Source organism: Chiloscyllium plagiosum, unplaced genomic scaffold (genome assembly GCF_037043375.1).
Source record: "Chiloscyllium plagiosum isolate Xiang-an unplaced genomic scaffold, Cpla_swu_hap1 HiC_scaffold_42, whole genome shotgun sequence".
NCBI lineage: Eukaryota > Metazoa > Chordata > Chondrichthyes > Orectolobiformes > Hemiscylliidae > Chiloscyllium > Chiloscyllium plagiosum.
Window position 1 is genome coordinate 44,725,455 of NW_028270180.1, and position 22,082 is coordinate 44,747,536.

The following is a 22,082-nucleotide window of genomic DNA, read 5'->3' on the forward strand; positions in this document are numbered from 1 at the left end:
AAGGTCATGTTGCAGCTGTTACGCTGCAGGGAAAGTCGTCCCAGCCTATTCCACCTCGCCCTACGGTACAAACATCGACGACAGCTTTGTCTATATTTTGTCATCAATTTAACGTGTCTTTTTTTTTACGTTTTCAAGATGTCAATTACGCTGGACAACAACGAGCTATTGGAAACAAAAAGGTGAAACGTAGAACGGATTCAACTTTCAGTGTTGGACGCCATTGAGTCGCAGCACTGCCGACTCCGGCTTGTTTCTGTAGTGTAGTGGTCATCACGTTCGCCTCACACGCGAAAGGTCCCCAGTTCGAAACTGGGCAGAAACTGCTTTGTTCTTCAACTGCAGCCTTTTACATGGACAAGAGCTGAGCTTTCTTGCATGCTTTCCCATCTGCAAACCTGCCTTCGAATTTCCTTGAACAAATCTGCTCTGGTCGTGAAATGTAATGCAATTCCATTTCATTACAGTGCAAAGCGTTGTTAAGTTTTTCTCCAACCTGGTTCTGATCATATGCCATTCTGTTGGAGAGTGTAGTTACCGCCTTCTGATCCTTCCACGAAAAGCAGTACCGCATTTGCCTTCCTTGCGCAGGCGGCTCGGTTCAAAGACAGGAAAGAAGCAGATGCTCTGGTGTCACAGCGCACCACGAATTCCTGAACTTGTCTGTTTGTCAAATGTACCCCAAGGTCGTCTCAGAAAGACCTCATTTGGAAGCTGTCAATCGTGATTCAACGTGCGAGAATTGGCACCAGATATCCTGAATCATGTTTTGGAGCAATTCGCACGTTAGTGGCTCATTCAATCAGCAACAGCAATGAAAGAAATTGCACTCTCAGAGGAACCTTTCGACTTGCGCATTCATAGCGTCGCTAGTATTAAGGTCCGCCCCGAGATCTAAGTCATGTTGGAACTGAAACGGAGGAATCGACAGAGAGGCTACAGAATGACATCGCATCCATTTGGTTTTCTTTAAATTACTGACGAGCAGGAAAATGTAAACGGGGAGGGCGAGTGGAGAAGTGAGGCAGTTGCAGCTCTGGTGAAATTCCTTCTTTGTGATTCACTCAGCAACCAGAGACGTGAAGGTGACTCAGGCGTGAAAGCTCTTCACATCGAGAACAAAAAGCACTCAAGGGCAGTTAGCACCTCTTCCGGAGTGGGGGGTGCGGTGAGGTAATTACCTTGTGACTTCTGTTACGATGTTCAGAAACTGCCGTTTTGATTGAGGTGAACAGAAACTGCATTTCTAAAAAGCACCATGGAATTTAACAAAATTTATCGAGTCGCTTGTCGTCGATTCCCACATAGGTTTCCAACGCAGTTGGTATCCATGTGGCTCATGTCCAGGTGTGAACATCTCTGCAGCACATTGCACGGTTAAGGTAAAAGGCAAGGAAAGTCGCTTCTAGAACTGGCTCCGAGGTCAGAGCATCCTCACAATGTGATCTGTCGTTCTCGGATTGTAATGTTACCTCCGGTTTTCGGGTGGAGAACATTCTTTGGGACTCTTATTCTGAAAAAAAAAACAGACACAGTGACTGAAACTATGCTGCACGGTATGATGTGGATTACGGCCTGCTCAGGTTTGTGCATTTTCCCTGTAGTCCGGTGTGTTTGGTGTTCCGTGTAAACGTGAAAGTCGTCCTGTTTCGAGCAATGGGTGAAATCATTTAGCAAAGCGAGATTCGAAATTGCAGTAATGTCAAGCAGCTCATGGTTATTTGACCAAATCATAAGCGAACCCATATTCTTAAGCACTCACAGATACATTTGTAGCTGAAAAGAGTCTGAGAAGATAGACTCAGTTTACCATTGATTTTTGTCTGGATTGATGGGCTATCAATATCTGCTGCGAAATTGACATTGTAGCTGTGCCAGTCCGAGAGGACATCCCAGCAGCTGTGCGAGTCCGAGAGGAATCATGGAACCCTTATCATGTGACTTTGCATCTGTTGTTATGCAGGAGCACAATTGGAAATACAAGAAAATAAGAAGGCGCGGCCGGCTGGTAGTGTGGCCGAGCGGTCTAAGGCGCTGGATCCAGGTTCCAGTCTCGAAAGGGGCGTGGGTTCGAATCCCACCACTGCCATTTCTGCTGATCAACTCCAACGCTGCAGCTTGTTAAAATGCTGTTTCGGTGCCCACTGTATATTGATGTTGAAAACAAAAGTAAAAGGGGTTTGCTTCCCAGGGAACTAACTGTGGTGTGGGATACTGCCCAATATTTCAAAATGTCTCTACTGTCATGATCGTGTTCGCCTCCCGCTCGGAAAATCGCAAACAGTTCTGCCATCCCAGGCAAGTTGAGCTTTTTGAAAGAGTCGTTTGGAAATGCCCTGTTGTTAGTTGTGAGATTACTTTATGACGCATGCCCTCGGACTGTATCACATTTAGCATTCATGCATCTCTGTGTCTGAAAATGCATGAGATATGCCAGTTTGTTTGTGTTCCGTGTTAAATGCTTTCTGTTTTGCGATTCGCTCAATACATTTCGATTTAACAGGGTTTCTGAGGTAACTTCCAGCAGCAAAAATTCTCAGCAGAGGATCTGGGAAAATTTCGCAGAGTATGGTCAGTCGGAGCTAAAGTAAGGAAGTCGTTCGTTTCTGCAGTGTTTCACAATACTACCTCTCCCGTGAGCAATCGAACAGACTAAATGTTTGTGCCACAGACTGCGATGGCAAACTCCGCTAAAAAGTAATCCTTTAAAGCCGGTAACATGACGTAATTGGGGTACATCGTGGAAAAAGATACTTCGGTGGACCTCATCCGTGCTCACCACATCGCCAAAATTAAACAAGTCCCGTTCCCCAGCATTTGGCCCCAATCCCTCTAAACGCATCATATCCAGAAACTCACCCGATTACCTTTGCAATTTTCTGAGTGTAATAGCCTCCTCCACTTCCTCTGGTAGATCATTCCAAACACGCACAACCTTCTTTGTGGGAAATGTGCCTCAGGTCTTTTGTCACTTTCAGCCCAATCACCTTAAAGCTATGCTCTCGAGTTTTCAACTCACACCAACTTGGGTAAAACTCAGTTAACCACCCTTCCATAAGGTCATGTTGCAGCTGTTACGCTGCAGGGAAAGTCGTCCAAGCCTATTCCACCTCGCCCTACGGTACAAACATCGACGACAGCTTTGTCTATATTTTGTCATCAATTTAACGTGTCTTTTTTTTTACGTTTTCAAGATGTCAATTACGCTGGACAACAACGAGCTATTGGAAACAAAAAGGTGAAACGTAGAACGGATTCAACTTTCAGTGTTGGACGCCATTGAGTCGCAGCACTGCCGACTCCGGCTTGTTTCTGTAGTGTAGTGGTCATCACGTTCGCCTCACACGCGAAAGGTCCCCAGTTCGAAACTGGGCAGAAACTGCTTTGTTCTTCAACTGCAGCCTTTTACATGGACAAGAGCTGAGCTTTCTTGCATGCTTTCCCATCTGCAAACCTGCCTTCGAATTTCCTTGAACAAATCTGCTCTGGTAGTGAAATGTAATGCAATTCCATTTCCTTACAGTGCAAAGCGTTGTTAAGTTTTTCTCCAACCTGGTTCTGATCATATGCCATTCTGTTGGAGAGTGTAGTTACCGCCTTCTGATCCTTCCACGAAAAGCAGTACCGCATTTGCCTTCCTTGCGCAGGCGGCTCGGTTCAAAGACAGGAAAGAAGCAGATGCTCTGGTGTCACAGCGCACCACGAATTCCTGAACTTGTCTGTTTGTCAAATGTACCCCAAGGTCGTCTCAGAAAGACCTCATTTGGAAGCTGTCAATCGTGATTCAACGTGCGAGAATTGGCACCAGATATCCTGAATCATGTTTTGGAGCAATTCGCACGTTAGTGGCTCATTCAATCAGCAACAGCAATGAAAGAAATTGCACTCTCAGAGGAACCTTTCGACTTGCGCATTCATAGCGTCGCTAGTATTAAGGTCCGCCCCGAGATCTAAGTCATGTTGGAACTGAAACGGAGGAATCGACAGAGAGGCTACAGAATGACATCGCATCCATTTGGTTTTCTTTAAATTACTGACGAGCAGGAAAATGTAAACGGGGAGGGCGAGTGGAGAAGTGAGGCAGTTGCAGCTCTGGTGAAATTCCTTCTTTGTGATTCACTCAGCAACCAGAGACGTGAAGGTGACTCAGGCGTGAAAGCTCTTCACATCGAGAACAAAAAGCACTCAAGGGCAGTTAGCACCTCTTCCGGAGTGGGGGGTGCGGTGAGGTAATTACCTTGTGACTTCTGTTACTATGTTCAGAAACTGCCGTTTTGATTGAGGTGAACAGAAACTGCATTTCTAAAAAGCACCATGGAATTTAACAAAATTTATCGAGTCGCTTGTCGTCGATTCCCACATAGGTTTCCAACGCAGTTGGTATCCATGTGGCTCATGTCCAGGTGTGAACATCTCTGCAGCACATTGCACGGTTAAGGTAAAAGGCAAGGAAAGTCGCTTCTAGAACTGGCTCCGAGGTCAGAGCATCCTCACAATGTGATCTGTCGTTCTCGGATTGTAATGTTACCTCCGGTTTTCGGGTGGAGAACATTCTTTGGGACTCTTATTCTGAAAAAAAAAACAGACACAGTGACTGAAACTATGCTGCACGGTATGATGTGGATTACGGCCTGCTCAGGTTTGTGCATTTTCCCTGTAGTCCGGTGTGTTTGGTGTTCCGTGTAAACGTGAAAGTCGTCCTGTTTCGAGCAATGGGTGAAATCATTTAGCAAAGCGAGATTCGAAATTGCAGTAATGTCAAGCAGCTCATGGTTATTTGACCAAATCATAAGCGAACCCATATTCTTAAGCACTCACAGATACATTTGTAGCTGAAAAGAGTCTGAGAAGATAGACTCAGTTTACCATTGATTTTTGTCTGGATTGATGGGCTATCAATATCTGCTGCGAAATTGACATTGTAGCTGTGCCAGTCCGAGAGGACATCCCAGCAGCTGTGCGAGTCCGAGAGGAATCATGGAACCCTTATCATGTGACTTTGCATCTGTTGTTATGCAGGAGCACAATTGGAAATACAAGAAAATAAGAAGGCGCGGCCGGCTGGTAGTGTGGCCGAGCGGTCTAAGGCGCTGGATCCAGGTTCCAGTCTCGAAAGGGGCGTGGGTTCGAATCCCACCACTGCCATTTCTGCTGATCCACTCCAACGCTGCAGCTTGTTAAAATGCTGTTTCGGTGCCCACTGTATATTGATGTTGAAAACAAAAGTAAAAGGGGTTTGCTTCCCAGGGAACTAACTGTGGTGTGGGATACTGCCCAATATTTCAAAATGTCTCTACTGTCATGATCGTGTTCGCCTCCCGCTCGGAAAATCGCAAACAGTTCTGCCATCCCAGGCAAGTTGAGCTTTTTGAAAGAGTCGTTTGGAAATGCCCTGTTGTTAGTTGTGAGATTACTTTATGACTCATGCCCTCGGACTGTATCACATTTAGCATTCATGCATCTCTGTGTCTGAAAATGCATGAGATATGCCAGTTTGTTTGTGTTCCGTGTTAAATGCTTTCTGTTTTGCGATTCGCTCAATACATTTCGATTTAACAGGGTTTCTGAGGTAACTTCCAGCAGCAAAAATTCTCAGCAGAGGATCTGGGAAAATTTCGCAGAGTATGGTCAGTCGGAGCTAAAGTAAGGAAGTCGTTCGTTTCTGCAGTGTTTCACAATACTACCTCTCCCGTGAGCAATCGAACAGACTAAATGTTTGTGCCACAGACTGCGATGGCAAACTCCGCTAAAAAGTAATCCTTTAAAGCCGGTAACATGACGTAATTGGGGTACATCGTGGAAAAAGATACTTCGGTGGACCTCATCCGTGCTCACCACATCGCCAAAATTAAACAAGTCCCGTTCCCCAGCATTTGGCCCCAATCCCTCTAAACGCATCATATCCAGAAACTCACCCGATTACCTTTGCAATTTTCTGAGTGTAATAGCCTCCTCCACTTCCTCTGGTAGATCATTCCAAACACGCACAACCTTCTTTGTGGGAAATGTGCCTCAGGTCTTTTGTCACTTTCAGCCCAATCACCTTAAAGCTATGCTCTCGAGTTTTCAACTCACACCAACTTGGGTAAAACTCAGTTAACCACCCTTCCATAAGGTCATGTTGCAGCTGTTACGCTGCAGGGAAAGTCGTCCAAGCCTATTCCACCTCGCCCTACGGTACAAACATCGACGACAGCTTTGTCTATATTTTGTCATCAATTTAATGTGTCTTTTTTTTTACGTTTTCAAGATGTCAATTACGCTGGACAACAACGAGCTATTGGAAACAAAAAGGTGAAACGTAGAACGGATTCAACTTTCAGTGTTGGACGCCATTGAGTCGCAGCACTGCCGACTCCGGCTTGTTTCTGTAGTGTAGTGGTCATCACGTTCGCCTCACACGCGAAAGGTCCCCAGTTCGAAACTGGGCAGAAACTGCTTTGTTCTTCAACTGCAGCCTTTTACATGGACAAGAGCTGAGCTTTCTTGCATGCTTTCCCATCTGCAAACCTGCCTTCGAATTTCCTTGAACAAATCTGCTCTGGTAGTGAAATGTAATGCAATTCCATTTCATTACAGTGCAAAGCGTTGTTAAGTTTTTCTCCAACCTGGTTCTGATCATATGCCATTCTGTTGGAGAGTGTAGTTACCGCCTTCTGATCCTTCCACGAAAAGCAGTACCGCATTTGCCTTCCTTGCGCAGGCGGCTCGGTTCAAAGACAGGAAAGAAGCAGATGCTCTGGTGTCACAGCGCACCACGAATTCCTGAACTTGTCTGTTTGTCAAATGTACCCCAAGGTCGTCTCAGAAAGACCTCATTTGGAAGCTGTCAATCGTGATTCAACGTGCGAGAATTGGCACCAGATATCCTGAATCATGTTTTGGAGCAATTCGCACGTTAGTGGCTCATTCAATCAGCAACAGCAATGAAAGAAATTGCACTCTCAGAGGAACCTTTCGACTTGCGCATTCATAGCGTCGCTAGTATTAAGGTCCGCCCCGAGATCTAAGTCATGTTGGAACTGAAACGGAGGAATCGACAGAGAGGCTACAGAATGACATCGCATCCATTTGGTTTTCTTTAAATTACTGACGAGCAGGAAAATGTAAACGGGGAGGGCGAGTGGAGAAGTGAGGCAGTTGCAGCTCTGGTGAAATTCCTTCTTTGTGATTCACTCAGCAACCAGAGACGTGAAGGTGACTCAGGCGTGAAAGCTCTTCACATCGAGAACAAAAAGCACTCAAGGGCAGTTAGCACCTCTTCCGGAGTGGGGGGTGCGGTGAGGTAATTACCTTGTGACTTCTGTTACTATGTTCAGAAACTGCCGTTTTGATTGAGGTGAACAGAAACTGCATTTCTAAAAAGCACCATGGAATTTAACAAAATTTATCGAGTCGCTTGTCGTCGATTCCCACATAGGTTTCCAACGCAGTTGGTATCCATGTGGCTCATGTCCAGGTGTGAACATCTCTGCAGCACATTGCACGGTTAAGGTAAAAGGCAAGGAAAGTCGCTTCTAGAACTGGCTCCGAGGTCAGAGCATCCTCACAATGTGATCTGTCGTTCTCGGATTGTAATGTTACCTCCGGTTTTCGGGTGGAGAACATTCTTTGGGACACTTATTCTGAAAAAAAAAACAGACACAGTGACTGAAACTATGCTGCACGGTATGATGTGGATTACGGCCTGCTCAGGTTTGTGCATTTTCCCTGTAGTCCGGTGTGTTTGGTGTTCCGTGTAAACGTGAAAGTCGTCCTGTTTCGAGCAATGGGTGAAATCATTTAGCAAAGCGAGATTCGAAATTGCAGTAATGTCAAGCAGCTCATGGTTATTTGACCAAATCATAAGCGAACCCATATTCTTAAGCACTCACAGATACATTTGTAGCTGAAAAGAGTCTGAGAAGATAGACTCAGTTTACCATTGATTTTTGTCTGGATTGATGGGCTATCAATATCTGCTGCGAAATTGACATTGTAGCTGTGCCAGTCCGAGAGGACATCCCAGCAGCTGTGCGAGTCCGAGAGGAATCATGGAACCCTTATCATGTGACTTTGCATCTGTTGTTATGCAGGAGCACAATTGGAAATACAAGAAAATAAGAAGGCGCGGCCGGCTGGTAGTGTGGCCGAGCGGTCTAAGGCGCTGGATCCAGGTTCCAGTCTCGAAAGGGGCGTGGGTTCGAATCCCACCACTGCCATTTCTGTTGATCAACTCCAACGCTGCAGCTTGTTAAAATGCTGTTTCGGTGCCCACTGTATATTGATGTTGAAAACAAAAGTAAAAGGGGTTTGCTTCCCAGGGAACTAACTGTGGTGTGGGATACTGCCCAATATTTCAAAATGTCTCTACTGTCATGATCGTGTTCGCCTCCCGCTCGGAAAATCGCAAACAGTTCTGCCATCCCAGGCAAGTTGAGCTTTTTGAAAGAGTCGTTTGGAAATGCCCTGTTGTTAGTTGTGAGATTACTTTATGACTCATGCCCTCGGACTGTATCACATTTAGCATTCATGCATCTCTGTGTCTGAAAATGCATGAGATATGCCAGTTTGTTTGTGTTCCGTGTTAAATGCTTTCTGTTTTGCGATTCGCTCAATACATTTCGATTTAACAGGGTTTCTGAGGTAACTTCCAGCAGCAAAAATTCTCAGCAGAGGATCTGGGAAAATTTCGCAGAGTATGGTCAGTCGGAGCTAAAGTAAGGAAGTCGTTCGTTTCTGCAGTGTTTCACAATACTACCTCTCCCGTGAGCAATCGAACAGACTAAATGTTTGTGCCACAGACTGCGATGGCAAACTCCGCTAAAAAGTAATCCTTTAAAGCCGGTAACATGAAGTAATTGGGGTACATCGTGGAAAAAGATACTTCGGTGGACCTCATCCGTGCTCACCACATCGCCAAAATTAAACAAGTCCCGTTCCCCAGCATTTGGCCCCAATCCCTCTAAACGCATCATATCCAGAAACTCACCCGATTACCTTTGCAATTTTCTGAGTGTAATAGCCTCCTCCACTTCCTCTGGTAGATCATTCCAAACACGCACAACCTTCTTTGTGGGAAATGTGCCTCAGGTCCTTTGTCACTTTCAGCCCAATCACCTTAAAGCTATGCTCTCGAGTTTTCAACTCACACCAACTTGGGTAAAACTCAGTTAACCACCCTTCCATAAGGTCATGTTGCAGCTGTTACGCTGCAGGGAAAGTCGTCCAAGCCTATTCCACCTCGCCCTACGGTACAAACATCGACGACAGCTTTGTCTATATTTTGTCATCAATTTAACGTGTCATTTTTTTTACGTTTTCAAGATGTCAATTACGCTGGACAACAACGAGCTATTGGAAACAAAAAGGTGAAACGTAGAACGGATTCAACTTTCAGTGTTGGACGCCATTGAGTCGCAGCACTGCCGACTCCGGCTTGTTTCTGTAGTGTAGTGGTCATCACGTTCGCCTCACACGCGAAAGGTCCCCAGTTCGAAACTGGGCAGAAACTGCTTTGTTCTTCAACTGCAGCCTTTTACATGGACAAGAGCTGAGCTTTCTTGCATGCTTTCCCATCTGCAAACCTGCCTTCGAATTTCCTTGAACAAATCTGCTCTGGTCGTGAAATGTAATGCAATTCCATTTCATTACAGTGCAAAGCGTTGTTAAGTTTTTCTCCAACCTGGTTCTGATCATATGCCATTCTGTTGGAGAGTGTAGTTACCGCCTTCTGATCCTTCCACGAAAAGCAGTACCGCATTTGCTTTCCTTGCGCAGGCGGCTCGGTTCAAAGACAGGAAAGAAGCAGATGCTCTGGTGTCACAGCGCACCACGAATTCCTGAACTTGTCTGTTTGTCAAATGTACCCCAAGGTCGTCTCAGAAAGACCTCATTTGGAAGCTGTCAATCGTGATTCAACGTGCGAGAATTGGCACCAGATATCCTGAATCATGTTTTGGAGCAATTCGCACGTTAGTGGCTCATTCAATCAGCAACAGCAATGAAAGAAATTGCACTCTCAGAGGAACCTTTCGACTTGCGCATTCATAGCGTCGCTAGTATTAAGGTCCGCCCCGAGATCTAAGTCATGTTGGAACTGAAACGGAGGAATCGACAGAGAGGCTACAGAATGACATCGCATCCATTTGGTTTTCTTTAAATTACTGACGAGCAGGAAAATGTAAACGGGGAGGGCGAGTGGAGAAGTGAGGCAGTTGCAGCTCTGGTGAAATTCCTTCTTTTTGATTCACTCAGCAACCAGAGACGTGAAGGTCACTCAGGCGTGAAAGCTCTTCACATCGAGAACAAAAAGCACTCAAGGGCAGTTAGCACCTCTTCCGGAGTGGGGGGTGCGGTGAGGTAATTACCTTGTGACTTCTGTTACGATGTTCAGAAACTGCCGTTTTGATTGAGGTGAACAGAAACTGCATTTCTAAAAAGCACCATGGAATTTAACAAAATTTATCGAGTCGCTTGTCGTCGATTCCCACATAGGTTTCCAACGCAGTTGGTATCCATGTGGCTCATGTCCAGGTGTGAACATCTCTGCAGCACATTGCACGGTTAAGGTAAAAGGCAAGGAAAGTCGCTTCTAGAACTGGCTCCGAGGTCAGAGCATCCTCACAATGTGATCTGTCGTTCTCGGATTGTAATGTTACCTCCGGTTTTCGGGTGGAGAACATTCTTTGGGACTCTTATTCTGAAAAAAAAAAAGACACAGTGACTGAAACTATGCTGCACGGTATGATGTGGATTACGGCCTGCTCAGGTTTGTGCATTTTCCCTGTAGTCCGGTGTGTTTGGTGTTCCGTGTAAACGTGAAAGTCGTCCTGTTTCGAGCAATGGGTGAAATCATTTAGCAAAGCGAGATTCGAAATTGCAGTAATGTCAAGCAGCTCATGGTTATTTGACCAAATCATAAGCGAACCCATATTCTTAAGCACTCACAGATACATTTGTAGCTGAAAAGAGTCTGAGAAGATAGACTCAGTTTACCATTGATTTTTGTCTGGATTGATGGGCTATCAATATCTGCTGCGAAATTGACATTGTAGCTGTGCCAGTCCGAGAGGACATCCCAGCAGCTGTGCGAGTCCGAGAGGAATCATGGAACCCTTATCATGTGACTTTGCATCTGTTGTTATGCAGGAGCACAATTGGAAATACAAGAAAATAAGAAGGCGCGGCCGGCTGGTAGTGTGGCCGAGCGGTCTAAGGCGCTGGATCCAGGTTCCAGTCTCGAAAGGGGCGTGGGTTCGAATCCCACCACTGCCATTTCTGCTGATCAACTCCAACGCTGCAGCTTGTTAAAATGCTGTTTCGGTGCCCACTGTATATTGATGTTGAAAACAAAAGTAAAAGGGGTTTGCTTCCCAGGGAACTAACTGTGGTGTGGGATACTGCCCAATATTTCAAAATGTCTCTACTGTCATGATCGTGTTCGCCTCCCGCTCGGAAAATCGCAAACAGTTCTGCCATCCCAGTGAAGTTGAGCTTTTTGAAAGAGTCGTTTGGAAATGCCCTGTTGTTAGTTGTGAGATTACTTTATGACTCATGCCCTCGGACTGTATCACATTTAGCATTCATGCATCTCTGTGTCTGAAAATGCATGAGATATGCCAGTTTGTTTGTGTTCCGTGTTAAATGCTTTCTGTTTTGCGATTCGCTCAATACATTTCGATTTAACAGGGTTTCTGAGGTAACTTCCAGCAGCAAAAATTCTCAGCAGAGGATCTGGGAAAATTTCGCAGAGTATGGTCAGTCGGAGCTAAAGTAAGGAAGTCGTTCGTTTCTGCAGTGTTTCACAATACTACCTCTCCCGTGAGCAATCGAACAGACTAAATGTTTGTGCCACAGACTGCGATGGCAAACTCCGCTAAAAAGTAATCCTTTAAAGCCGGTAACATGACGTAATTGGGGTACATCGTGGAAAAAGATACTTCGGTGGACCTCATCCGTGCTCACCACATCGCCAAAATTAAACAAGTCCCGTTCCCCAGCATTTGGCCCCAATCCCTCTAAACGCATCATATCCAGAAACTCACCCGATTACCTTTGCAATTTTCTGAGTGTAATAGCCTCCTCCACTTCCTCTGGTAGATCATTCCAAACACGCACAACCTTCTTTGTGGGAAATGTGCCTCAGGTCCTTTGTCACTTTCAGCCCAATCACCTTAAAGCTATGCTCTCGAGTTTTCAACTCACACCAACTTGGGTAAAACTCAGTTAACCACCCTTCCATAAGGTCATGTTGCAGCTGTTACGCTGCAGGGAAAGTCGTCCAAGCCTATTCCACCTCGCCCTACGGTACAAACATCGACGACAGCTTTGTCTATATTTTGTCATCAATTTAACGTGTCTTTTTTTTTACGTTTTCAAGATGTCAATTACGCTGGACAACAACGAGCTATTGGAAACAAAAAGGTGAAACGTAGAACGGATTCAACTTTCAGTGTTGGACGCCATTGAGTCGCAGCACTGCCGACTCCGGCTTGTTTCTGTAGTGTAGTGGTCATCACGTTCGCCTCACACGCGAAAGGTCCCCAGTTCGAAACTGGGCAGAAACTGCTTTGTTCTTCAACTGCAGCCTTTTACATGGACAAGAGCTGAGCTTTCTTGCATGCTTTCCCATCTGCAAACCTGCCTTCGAATTTCCTTGAACAAATCTGCTCTGGTCGTGAAATGTAATGCAATTCCATTTCATTACAGTGCAAAGCGTTGTTAAGTTTTTCTCCAACCTGGTTCTGATCATATGCCATTCTGTTGGAGAGTGTAGTTACCGCCTTCTGATCCTTCCACGAAAAGCAGTACCGCATTTGCTTTCCTTGCGCAGGCGGCTCGGTTCAAAGACAGGAAAGAAGCAGATGCTCTGGTGTCACAGCGCACCACGAATTCCTGAACTTGTCTGTTTGTCAAATGTACCCCAAGGTCGTCTCAGAAAGACCTCATTTGGAAGCTGTCAATCGTGATTCAACGTGCGAGAATTGGCACCAGATATCCTGAATCATGTTTTGGAGCAATTCGCACGTTAGTGGCTCATTCAATCAGCAACAGCAATGAAAGAAATTGCACTCTCAGAGGAACCTTTCGACTTGCGCATTCATAGCGTCGCTAGTATTAAGGTCCGCCCCGAGATCTAAGTCATGTTGGAACTGAAACGGAGGAATCGACAGAGAGGCTACAGAATGACATCGCATCCATTTGGTTTTCTTTAAATTACTGACGAGCAGGAAAATGTAAACGGGGAGGGCGAGTGGAGAAGTGAGGCAGTTGCAGCTCTGGTGAAATTCCTTCTTTGTGATTCACTCAGCAACCAGAGACGTGAAGGTGACTCAGGCGTGAAAGCTCTTCACATCGAGAACAAAAAGCACTCAAGGGCAGTCAGCACCTCTTCCGGAGTGGGGGGTGCGGTGAGGTAATTACCTTGTGACTTCTGTTACGATGTTCAGAAACTGCCGTTTTGATTGAGGTGAACAGAAACTGCATTTCTAAAAAGCACCATGGAATTTAACAAAATTTATCGAGTCGCTTGTCGTCGATTCCCACATAGGTTTCCAACGCAGTTGGTATCCATGTGGCTCATGTCCAGGTGTGAACATCTCTGCAGCACATTGCACGGTTAAGGTAAAAGGCAAGGAAAGTCGCTTCTAGAACTGGCTCCGAGGTCAGAGCATCCTCACAATGTGATCTGTCGTTCTCGGATTGTAATGTTACCTCCGGTTTTCGGGTGGAGAACATTCTTTGGGACTCTTATTCTGAAAAAAAAAAAGACACAGTGACTGAAACTATGCTGCACGGTATGATGTGGATTACGGCCTGCTCAGGTTTGTGCATTTTCCCTGTAGTCCGGTGTGTTTGGTGTTCCGTGTAAACGTGAAAGTCGTCCTGTTTCGAGCAATGGGTGAAATCATTTAGCAAAGCGAGATTCGAAATTGCAGTAATGTCAAGCAGCTCATGGTTATTTGACCAAATCATAAGCGAACCCATATTCTTAAGCACTCACAGATACATTTGTAGCTGAAAAGAGTCTGAGAAGATAGACTCAGTTTACCATTGATTTTTGTCTGGATTGATGGGCTATCAATATCTGCTGCGAAATTGACATTGTAGCTGTGCCAGTCCGAGAGGACATCCCAGCAGCTGTGCGAGTCCGAGAGGAATCATGGAACCCTTATCATGTGACTTTGCATCTGTTGTTATGCAGGAGCACAATTGGAAATACAAGAAAATAAGAAGGCGCGGCCGGTTGGTAGTGTGGCCGAGCGGTCTAAGGCGCTGGATCCAGGTTCCAGTCTCGAAAGGGGCGTGGGTTCGAATCCCACCACTGCCATTTCTGCTGATCAACTCCAACGCTGCAGCTTGTTAAAATGCTGTTTCGGTGCCCACTGTCTATTGATGTTGAAAACAAAAGTAAAAGGGGTTTGCTTCCCAGGGAACTAACTGTGGTGTGGGATACTGCCAAATATTTCAAAATGTCTCTACTGTCATGATCGTGTTCGCCTCCCGCTCGGAAAATCGCAAACAGTTCTGCCATCCCAGGCAAGTTGAGCTTTTTGAAAGAGTCGTTTGGAAATGCCCTGTTGTTAGTTGTGAGATTACTTTATGACTCATGCCCTCGGACTGTATCACATTTAGCATTCATGCATCTCTGTGTCTGAAAATGCATGAGATATGCCAGTTTGTTTGTGTTCCGTGTTAAATGCTTTCTGTTTTGCGATTCGCTCAATACATTTCGATTTAACAGGGTTTCTGAGGTAACTTCCAGCAGCAAAAATTCTCAGCAGAGGACCTGGGAAAATTTCGCAGAGTATGGTCAGTCGGAGCTAAAGTAAGGAAGTCGTTCGTTTCTGCAGTGTTTCACAATACTACCTCTCCCGAGAGCAATCGAACAGACTAAATGTTTGTGCCACAGACTGCGATGGCAAACTCCGCTAAAAAGTAATCCTTTAAAGCCGGTAACATGACGTAATTGGGGTACATCGTGGAAAAAGATACTTCGGTGGACCTCATCCGTGCTCACCACATCGCCAAAATTAAACAAGTCCCGTTCCCCAGCATTTGGCCCCAATCCCTCTAAACGCATCATATCCAGAAACTCACCCGATTACCTTTGCAATTTTCTGAGTGTAATAGCCTCCTCCACTTCCTCTGGTAGATCATTCCAAACACGCACAACCTTCTTTGTGGGAAATGTGCCTCAGGTCCTTTGTCACTTTCAGCCCAATCACCTTAAAGCTATGCTCTCGAGTTTTCAACTCACACCAACTTGGGTAAAACTCAGTTAACCACCCTTCCATAAGGTCATGTTGCAGCTGTTACGCTGCAGGGAAAGTCGTCCAAGCCTATTCCACCTCGCCCTACGGTACAAACATCGACGACAGCTTTGTCTATATTTTGTCATCAATTTAACGTGTCTTTTTTTTTACGTTTTCAAGATGTCAATTACGCTGGACAACAACGAGCTATTGGAAACAAAAAGGTGAAACGTAGAACGGATTCAACTTTCAGTGTTGGACGCCATTGAGTCGCAGCACTGCCGACTCCGGCTTGTTTCTGTAGTGTAGTGGTCATCACGTTCGCCTCACACGCGAAAGGTCCCCAGTTCGAAACTGGGCAGAAACTGCTTTGTTCTTCAACTGCAGCCTTTTACATGGACAAGAGCTGAGCTTTCTTGCATGCTTTCCCATCTGCAAACCTGCCTTCGAATTTCCTTGAACAAATCTGCTCTGGTAGTGAAATGTAATGCAATTCCATTTCATTACAGTGCAAAGCGTTGTTAAGTTTTTCTCCAACCTGGTTCTGATCATATGCCATTCTGTTGGAGAGTGTAGTTACCGCCTTCTGATCCTTCCACGAAAAGCAGTACCGCATTTGCCTTCCTTGCGCAGGCGGCTCGGTTCAAAGACAGGAAAGAAGCAGATGCTCTGGTGTCACAGCGCACCACGAATTCCTGAACTTGTCTGTTTGTCAAATGTACCCCAAGGTCGTCTCAGAAAGACCTCATTTGGAAGCTGTCAATCGTGATTCAACGTGCGAGAATTGGCACCAGATATCCTGAATCATGTTTTGGAGCAATTCGCACGTTAGTGGCTCATTCAATCAGCAACAGCAATGAAAGAAATTGCACTCTCAGAGGAACCTTTCGACTTGCGCATTCCTGGCGTCGCTAGTATTAAGGTCCGCCCCGAGATCTAAGTCATGTTGGAACTGAAACGGAGGAATCGACAGAGAGGCTACAGAATGACATCGCATCCATTTGGTTTTCTTTAAATTACTGACGAGCAGGAAAATGTAAACGGGGAGGGCGAGTGGAGAAGTGAGGCAGTTGCAGCTCTGGTGAAATTCCTTCTTTGTGATTCACTCAGCAACCAGAGACGTGAAGGTGACTCAGGCGTGAAAGCTCTTCACATCGAGAACAAAAAGCACTCAAGGGCAGTTAGCACCTCTTCCGGAGTGGGGGGTGCGGTGAGGTAATTACCTTGTGACTTCTGTTACTATGTTCAGAAACTGCCGTTTTGATTGAGGTGAACAGAAACTGCATTTCTAAAAAGCACCATGGAATTTAACAAAATTTATCGAGTCGCTTGTCGTCGATTCCCACATAGGTTTCCAACGCAGTTGGTATCCATGTGGCTCATGTCCAGGTAGAACATAGAACATAGAAGAATACAGCGCAGTACAGGCCCTTGGGCCCTCGATGTTGCGCCGATCCAAGCCCACCTAAACTACACTAACCCACTATCCTCCATATACCTATCCAATGCCCTCTTAAATGCCCATAAAGAGGGAGAGTCCACCACTGTTACTGGCAGGGCATTCCATGAACTAACGACTCGCTGAGTGAAGAACCTACCCCTAACATCAGTCCTATATCTACCCCCCCTTAATTTAAAGCTATGCCCCCTTGTAATACCCGACTCAATACGCGGGAAAAGGTTCATACTGTCGCCCTATCTAACCCCCTAATCATCTTGTACACCTCAATCAAGTCACCCCTAAACCTTCTTTTCTCTAGTGAAAACAGCCCCAAGTGCCTCAGTCTTTCCTCATACGATTTTCCTTCCATACCAGGCAACATCCTGGTAAACCTCCTTTGCACCCGTTCCAATGCCTCCACATCCTTCCTATAGTATGGCGACCAAAACTGCACACAATATTCCAGATGCGGCCGTACCAGAGTCTTATACAACTGCATCATGACCTCAGGACTCCGGAACTCAATTCCTCTACCAATAAAAGCCAGTACGCCATATGCCTTCCTCACCGCACTATTTACCTGGGTGGCAACTTTCAGAGATCTGTGTACATGGACACCAAGATCCCTCTGCTCATCCACACTACCAAGTATCCGACCATTAGCCCAGTACCCCATCTTTTTGTTATTCTTCCCAAAGTGAATCACCTCGCACTTAGCTACATTGAATTCCATCTGCCACCTTTCTGCCCAGCTCTGCAGCTTCTCTATATCCTGCTGTAACCTGCCACATGCTTCCTCACTGTCAACAACTCCTCCGACTTTCGTGTCATCCGCAAACTTGCTCAGCCAACCTTCTAACCCCTCTTCCAGGTCATTTATAAAAATGACAAACAGCAATGGTCCCAAAACAGATCCTTGCGGAACACCGCTAGTGACGGCACTCCATGAAGAAACTTTGCCATCAACTACTACCCTCTGTCTTCTTCCATCCAGCCAATTCCTAATCCAAACCTCCAACTCACCCTCAATGCCATATCTCCGTATTTTCTGCAGTAGCCTACCATGGGGAACCTTATCAAACGCCTTACTAAAAGTCGTCCTGTTTCAACATCCTTCGTCACCTTTTCAAAGAATTCAATAAGGTTTGTGAGGCACGACTTGCCCTTCACAAAACCATGCTGACTATCCTTGATCACATTATTCCTATCCAGATGTGCATAAATCCTATCCCTTACAATTCTCTCTAAGACTTTGCCCACAACAGAAGTGAGACTCACCGGCCTATAGTTACTAGGGCTATCTCTGCATCACATTGCACGGTTAAGGTAAAAGGCAAGGAAAGTCGCTTCTAGAACTGGCTCCGAGGTCAGAGCATCCTCACAATGTGATCTGTCGTTCTCGGATTGTAATGTTACCTCCGGTTTTCGGGTGGAGAACATTCTTTGGGACTCTTATTCTGAAAAAAAAAAACAGACACAGTGACTGAAACTATGCTGCACGGTATGATGTGGATTACGGCCTGCTCAGGTTTGTGCATTTTCCCTGTAGTCCGGTGTGTTTGGTGTTCCGTGTAAACGTGAAAGTCGTCCTGTTTCGAGCAATGGGTGAAATCATTTAGCAAAGCGAGATTCGAAATTGCAGTAATGTCAAGCAGCTCATGGATATTTGACCAAATCATAAGCGAACCCATATTCTTAAGCACTCACAGATACATTTGTAGCTGAAAAGAGTCTGAGAAGATAGACTCAGTTTACCATTGATTTTTGTCTGGATTGATGGGCTATCAATATCTGCTGCGAAATTGACATTGTAGCTGTGCCAGTCCGAGAGGACATCCCAGCAGCTGTGCGAGTCCGAGAGGAATCATGGAACCCTTATCATGTGACTTTGCATCTGTTGTTATGCAGGAGCACAATTGGAAATACAAGAAAATAAGAAGGCGCGGCCGGCTGGTAGTGTGGCCGAGCGGTCTAAGGCGCTGGATCCAGGTTCCAGTCTCGAAAGGGGCGTGGGTTCGAATCCCACCGCTGCCATTTCTGCTGATCAACTCCAACGCTGCAGCTTGTTAAAATGCTGTTTCGGTGCCCACTGTATATTGATGTTGAAAACAAAAGTAAAAGGGGTTTGCTTCCCAGGGAACTAACTGTGGTGTGGGATACTGCCAAATATTTCAAAATGTCTCTACTGTCATGATCGTGTTCGCCTCCCGCTCGGAAAATCGCAAACAGTTCTGCCATCCCAGGCAAGTTGAGCTTTTTGAAAGAGTCGTTTGGAAATGCCCTGTTGTTAGTTGTGAGATTACTTTATGACTCATGCCCTCGGACTGTATCACATTTAGCATTCATGCATCTCTGTGTCTGAAAATGCATGAGATATGCCAGTTTGTTTGTGTTCCGTGTTAAATGCTTTCTGTTTTGCGATTCGCTCAATACATTTCGATTTAACAGGGTTTCTGAGGTAACTTCCAGCAGCAAAAATTCTCAGCAGAGGATCTGGGAAAATTTCGCAGAGTATGGTCAGTCGGAGCTAAAGTAAGGAAGTCGTTCGTTTCTGCAGTGTTTCACAATACTACCTCTCCCGTGAGCAATCGAACAGACTAAATGTTTGTGCCACAGACTGCGATGGCAAACTCCGCTAAAAAGTAATCCTTTAAAGCCGGTAACATGACGTAATTGGGGTACATCGTGGAAAAAGATACTTCGGTGGACCTCATCCGTGCTCACCACATCGCCAAAATTAAACAAGTCCCGTTCCCCAGCATTTGGCCCCAATCCCTCTAAACGCATCATATCCAGAAACTCACCCGATTACCTTTGCAATTTTCTGAGTGTAATAGCCTCCTCCACTTCCTCTGGTAGATCATTCCAAACACGCACAACCTTCTTTGTGGGAAATGTGCCTCAGGTCCTTTGTCACTTTCAGCCCAATCACCTTAAAGCTATGCTCTCGAGTTTTCAACTCACACCAACTTGGGTAAAACTCAGTTAACCACCCTTCCATAAGGTCATGTTGCAGCTGTTACGCTGCAGGGAAAGTCGTCCAAGCCTATTCCACCTCGCCCTACGGTACAAACATCGACGACAGCTTTGTCTATATTTTGTCATCAATTTAACGTGTCTTTTTTTTTACGTTTTCAAGATGTCAATTACGCTGGACAACAACGAGCTATTGGAAACAAAAAGGTGAAACGTAGAACGGATTCAACTTTCAGTGTTGGACGCCATTGAGTCGCAGCACTGCCGACTCCGGCTTGTTTCTGTAGTGTAGTGGTCATCACGTTCGCCTCACACGCGAAAGGTCCCCAGTTCGAAACTGGGCAGAAACTGCTTTGTTCTTCAACTGCAGCCTTTTACATGGACAAGAGCTGAGCTTTCTTGCATGCTTTCCCATCTGCAAACCTGCCTTCGAATTTCCTTGAACAAATCTGCTCTGGTAGTGAAATGTAATGCAATTCCATTTCATTACAGTGCAAAGCGTTGTTAAGTTTTTCTCCAACCTGGTTCTGATCATATGCCATTCTGTTGGAGAGTGTAGTTACCGCCTTCTGATCCTTCCACGAAAAGCAGTACCGCATTTGCCTTCCTTGCGCAGGCGGCTCGGTTCAAAGACAGGAAAGAAGCAGATGCTCTGGTGTCACAGCGCACCACGAATTCCTGAACTTGTCTGTTTGTCAAATGTACCCCAAGGTCGTCTCAGAAAGACCTCATTTGGAAGCTGTCAATCGTGATTCAACGTGCGAGAATTGGCACCAGATATCCTGAATCATGTTTTGGAGCAATTCGCACGTTAGTGGCTCATTCAATCAGCAACAGCAATGAAAGAAATTGCACTCTCAGAGGAACCTTTCGACTTGCGCATTCATAGCGTCGCTAGTATTAAGGTCCGCCCCGAGATCTAAGTCATGTTGGAACTGAAACGGAGGAATCGACAGAGAGGCTACAGAATGACATCGCATCCATTTGGTTTTCTTTAAATTACTGACGAGCAGGAAAATGTAAACGGGGAGGGCGAGTGGAGAAGTGAGGCAGTTGCAGCTCTGGTGAAATTCCTTCTTTGTGATTCACTCAGCAACCAGAGACGTGAAGGTGACTCAGGCGTGAAAGCTCTTCACATCGAAAACAAAAAGCACTCAAGGGCAGTTAGCACCTCTTCCGGAGTGGGGGGTGCGGTGAGGTAATTACCTTGTGACTTCTGTTACTATGTTCAGAAACTGCCGTTTTGATTGAGGTGAACAGAAACTGCATTTCTAAAAAGCACCATGGAATTTAACAAAATTTATCGAGTCGCTTGTCGTCGATTCCCACATAGGTTTCCAACGCAGTTGGTATCCATGTGGCTCATGTCCAGGTGTGAACATCTCTGCAGCACATTGCACGGTTAAGGTAAAAGGCAAGGAAAGTCGCTTCTAGAACTGGCTCCGAGGTCAGAGCATCCTCACAATGTGATCTGTCGTTCTCGGATTGTAATGTTACCTCCGGTTTTCGGGTGGAGAACATTCTTTGGGACTCTTATTCTGAAAAAAAAACAGACACAGTGACTGAAACTATGCTGCACGGTATGATGTGGATTACGGCCTGCTCAGGTTTGTGCATTTTCCCTGTAGTCCGGTGTGTTTGGTGTTCCGTGTAAACGTGAAAGTCGTCCTGTTTCGAGCAATGGGTGAAATCATTTAGCAAAGCGAGATTCGAAATTGCAGTAATGTCAAGCAGCTCATGGTTATTTGACCAAATCATAAGCGAACCCATATTCTTAAGCACTCACAGATACATTTGTAGCTGAAAAGAGTCTGAGAAGATAGACTCAGTTTACCATTGATTTTTGTCTGGATTGATGGGCTATCAATATCTGCTGCGAAATTGACATTGTAGCTGTGCCAGTCCGAGAGGACATCCCAGCAGCTGTGCGAGTCCGAGAGGAATCATGGAACCCTTATCATGTGACTTTGCATCTGTTGTTATGCAGGAGCACAATTGGAAATACAAGAAAATAAGAATGCGCGGCCGGCTGGTAGTGTGGCCGAGCGGTCTAAGGCGCTGGATCCAGGTTCCAGTCTCGAAAGGGGCGTGGGTTCGAATCCCACCACTGCCATTTCTGCTGATCAACTCCAACGCTGCAGCTTGTTAAAATGCTGTTTCGGTGCCCACTGTATATTGATGTTGAAAACAAAAGTAAAAGGGGTTTGCTTCCCAGGGAACTAACTGTGGTGTGGGATACTGCCAAATATTTCAAAATGTCTCTACTGTCATGATCGTGTTCGCCTCCCGCTCGGAAAATCGCAAACAGTTCTGCCATCCCAGGCAAGTTGAGCTTTTTGAAAGAGTCGTTTGGAAATGCCCTGTTGTTAGTTGTGAGATTACTTTATGACTCATGCCCTCGGACTGTATCACATTTAGCATTCATGCAT

At 45.6% G+C, this 22,082-nt stretch overlaps 13 non-coding genes across 13 annotated transcripts; all 13 read left to right on the plus strand.

Annotated features, from left to right (window-relative positions):
• Nucleotides 1-252: 252 nt before the first annotated feature.
• trnav-cac (transfer RNA valine (anticodon CAC)) lies at nt 253-325 on the plus strand. Its single transcript has one exon. It is a non-coding gene; the product is annotated as a tRNA-Val (tRNA).
• A 1,682-nt stretch (nt 326-2,007) lies between these two features.
• Nucleotides 2,008-2,089, plus strand: trnal-cag (transfer RNA leucine (anticodon CAG)). Its single transcript has one exon. It is a non-coding gene; the product is annotated as a tRNA-Leu (tRNA).
• Nucleotides 2,090-3,308: 1,219 nt separating this feature from the next.
• trnav-cac (transfer RNA valine (anticodon CAC)) lies at nt 3,309-3,381 on the plus strand. Its single transcript has one exon. It is a non-coding gene; the product is annotated as a tRNA-Val (tRNA).
• A 1,682-nt stretch (nt 3,382-5,063) lies between these two features.
• trnal-cag (transfer RNA leucine (anticodon CAG)) lies at nt 5,064-5,145 on the plus strand. The gene has a single exon. It is a non-coding gene; the product is annotated as a tRNA-Leu (tRNA).
• Nucleotides 5,146-6,364: 1,219 nt separating this feature from the next.
• trnav-cac (transfer RNA valine (anticodon CAC)) lies at nt 6,365-6,437 on the plus strand. Its single transcript has one exon. It is a non-coding gene; the product is annotated as a tRNA-Val (tRNA).
• Nucleotides 6,438-8,119: 1,682 nt separating this feature from the next.
• trnal-cag (transfer RNA leucine (anticodon CAG)) lies at nt 8,120-8,201 on the plus strand. Its single transcript has one exon. It is a non-coding gene; the product is annotated as a tRNA-Leu (tRNA).
• A 1,219-nt stretch (nt 8,202-9,420) lies between these two features.
• trnav-cac (transfer RNA valine (anticodon CAC)) lies at nt 9,421-9,493 on the plus strand. Its single transcript has one exon. It is a non-coding gene; the product is annotated as a tRNA-Val (tRNA).
• Nucleotides 9,494-11,174: 1,681 nt separating this feature from the next.
• Nucleotides 11,175-11,256, plus strand: trnal-cag (transfer RNA leucine (anticodon CAG)). Its single transcript has one exon. It is a non-coding gene; the product is annotated as a tRNA-Leu (tRNA).
• A 1,219-nt stretch (nt 11,257-12,475) lies between these two features.
• Nucleotides 12,476-12,548, plus strand: trnav-cac (transfer RNA valine (anticodon CAC)). Its single transcript has one exon. It is a non-coding gene; the product is annotated as a tRNA-Val (tRNA).
• A 1,681-nt stretch (nt 12,549-14,229) lies between these two features.
• On the plus strand, nt 14,230-14,311 carry trnal-cag (transfer RNA leucine (anticodon CAG)). The gene has a single exon. It is a non-coding gene; the product is annotated as a tRNA-Leu (tRNA).
• A 1,219-nt stretch (nt 14,312-15,530) lies between these two features.
• On the plus strand, nt 15,531-15,603 carry trnav-cac (transfer RNA valine (anticodon CAC)). The gene has a single exon. It is a non-coding gene; the product is annotated as a tRNA-Val (tRNA).
• Nucleotides 15,604-19,930: 4,327 nt separating this feature from the next.
• Nucleotides 19,931-20,003, plus strand: trnav-cac (transfer RNA valine (anticodon CAC)). The gene has a single exon. It is a non-coding gene; the product is annotated as a tRNA-Val (tRNA).
• Nucleotides 20,004-21,684: 1,681 nt separating this feature from the next.
• Nucleotides 21,685-21,766, plus strand: trnal-cag (transfer RNA leucine (anticodon CAG)). Its single transcript has one exon. It is a non-coding gene; the product is annotated as a tRNA-Leu (tRNA).
• The last annotated feature ends 316 nt before the right edge of the window (nt 21,767-22,082 follow it).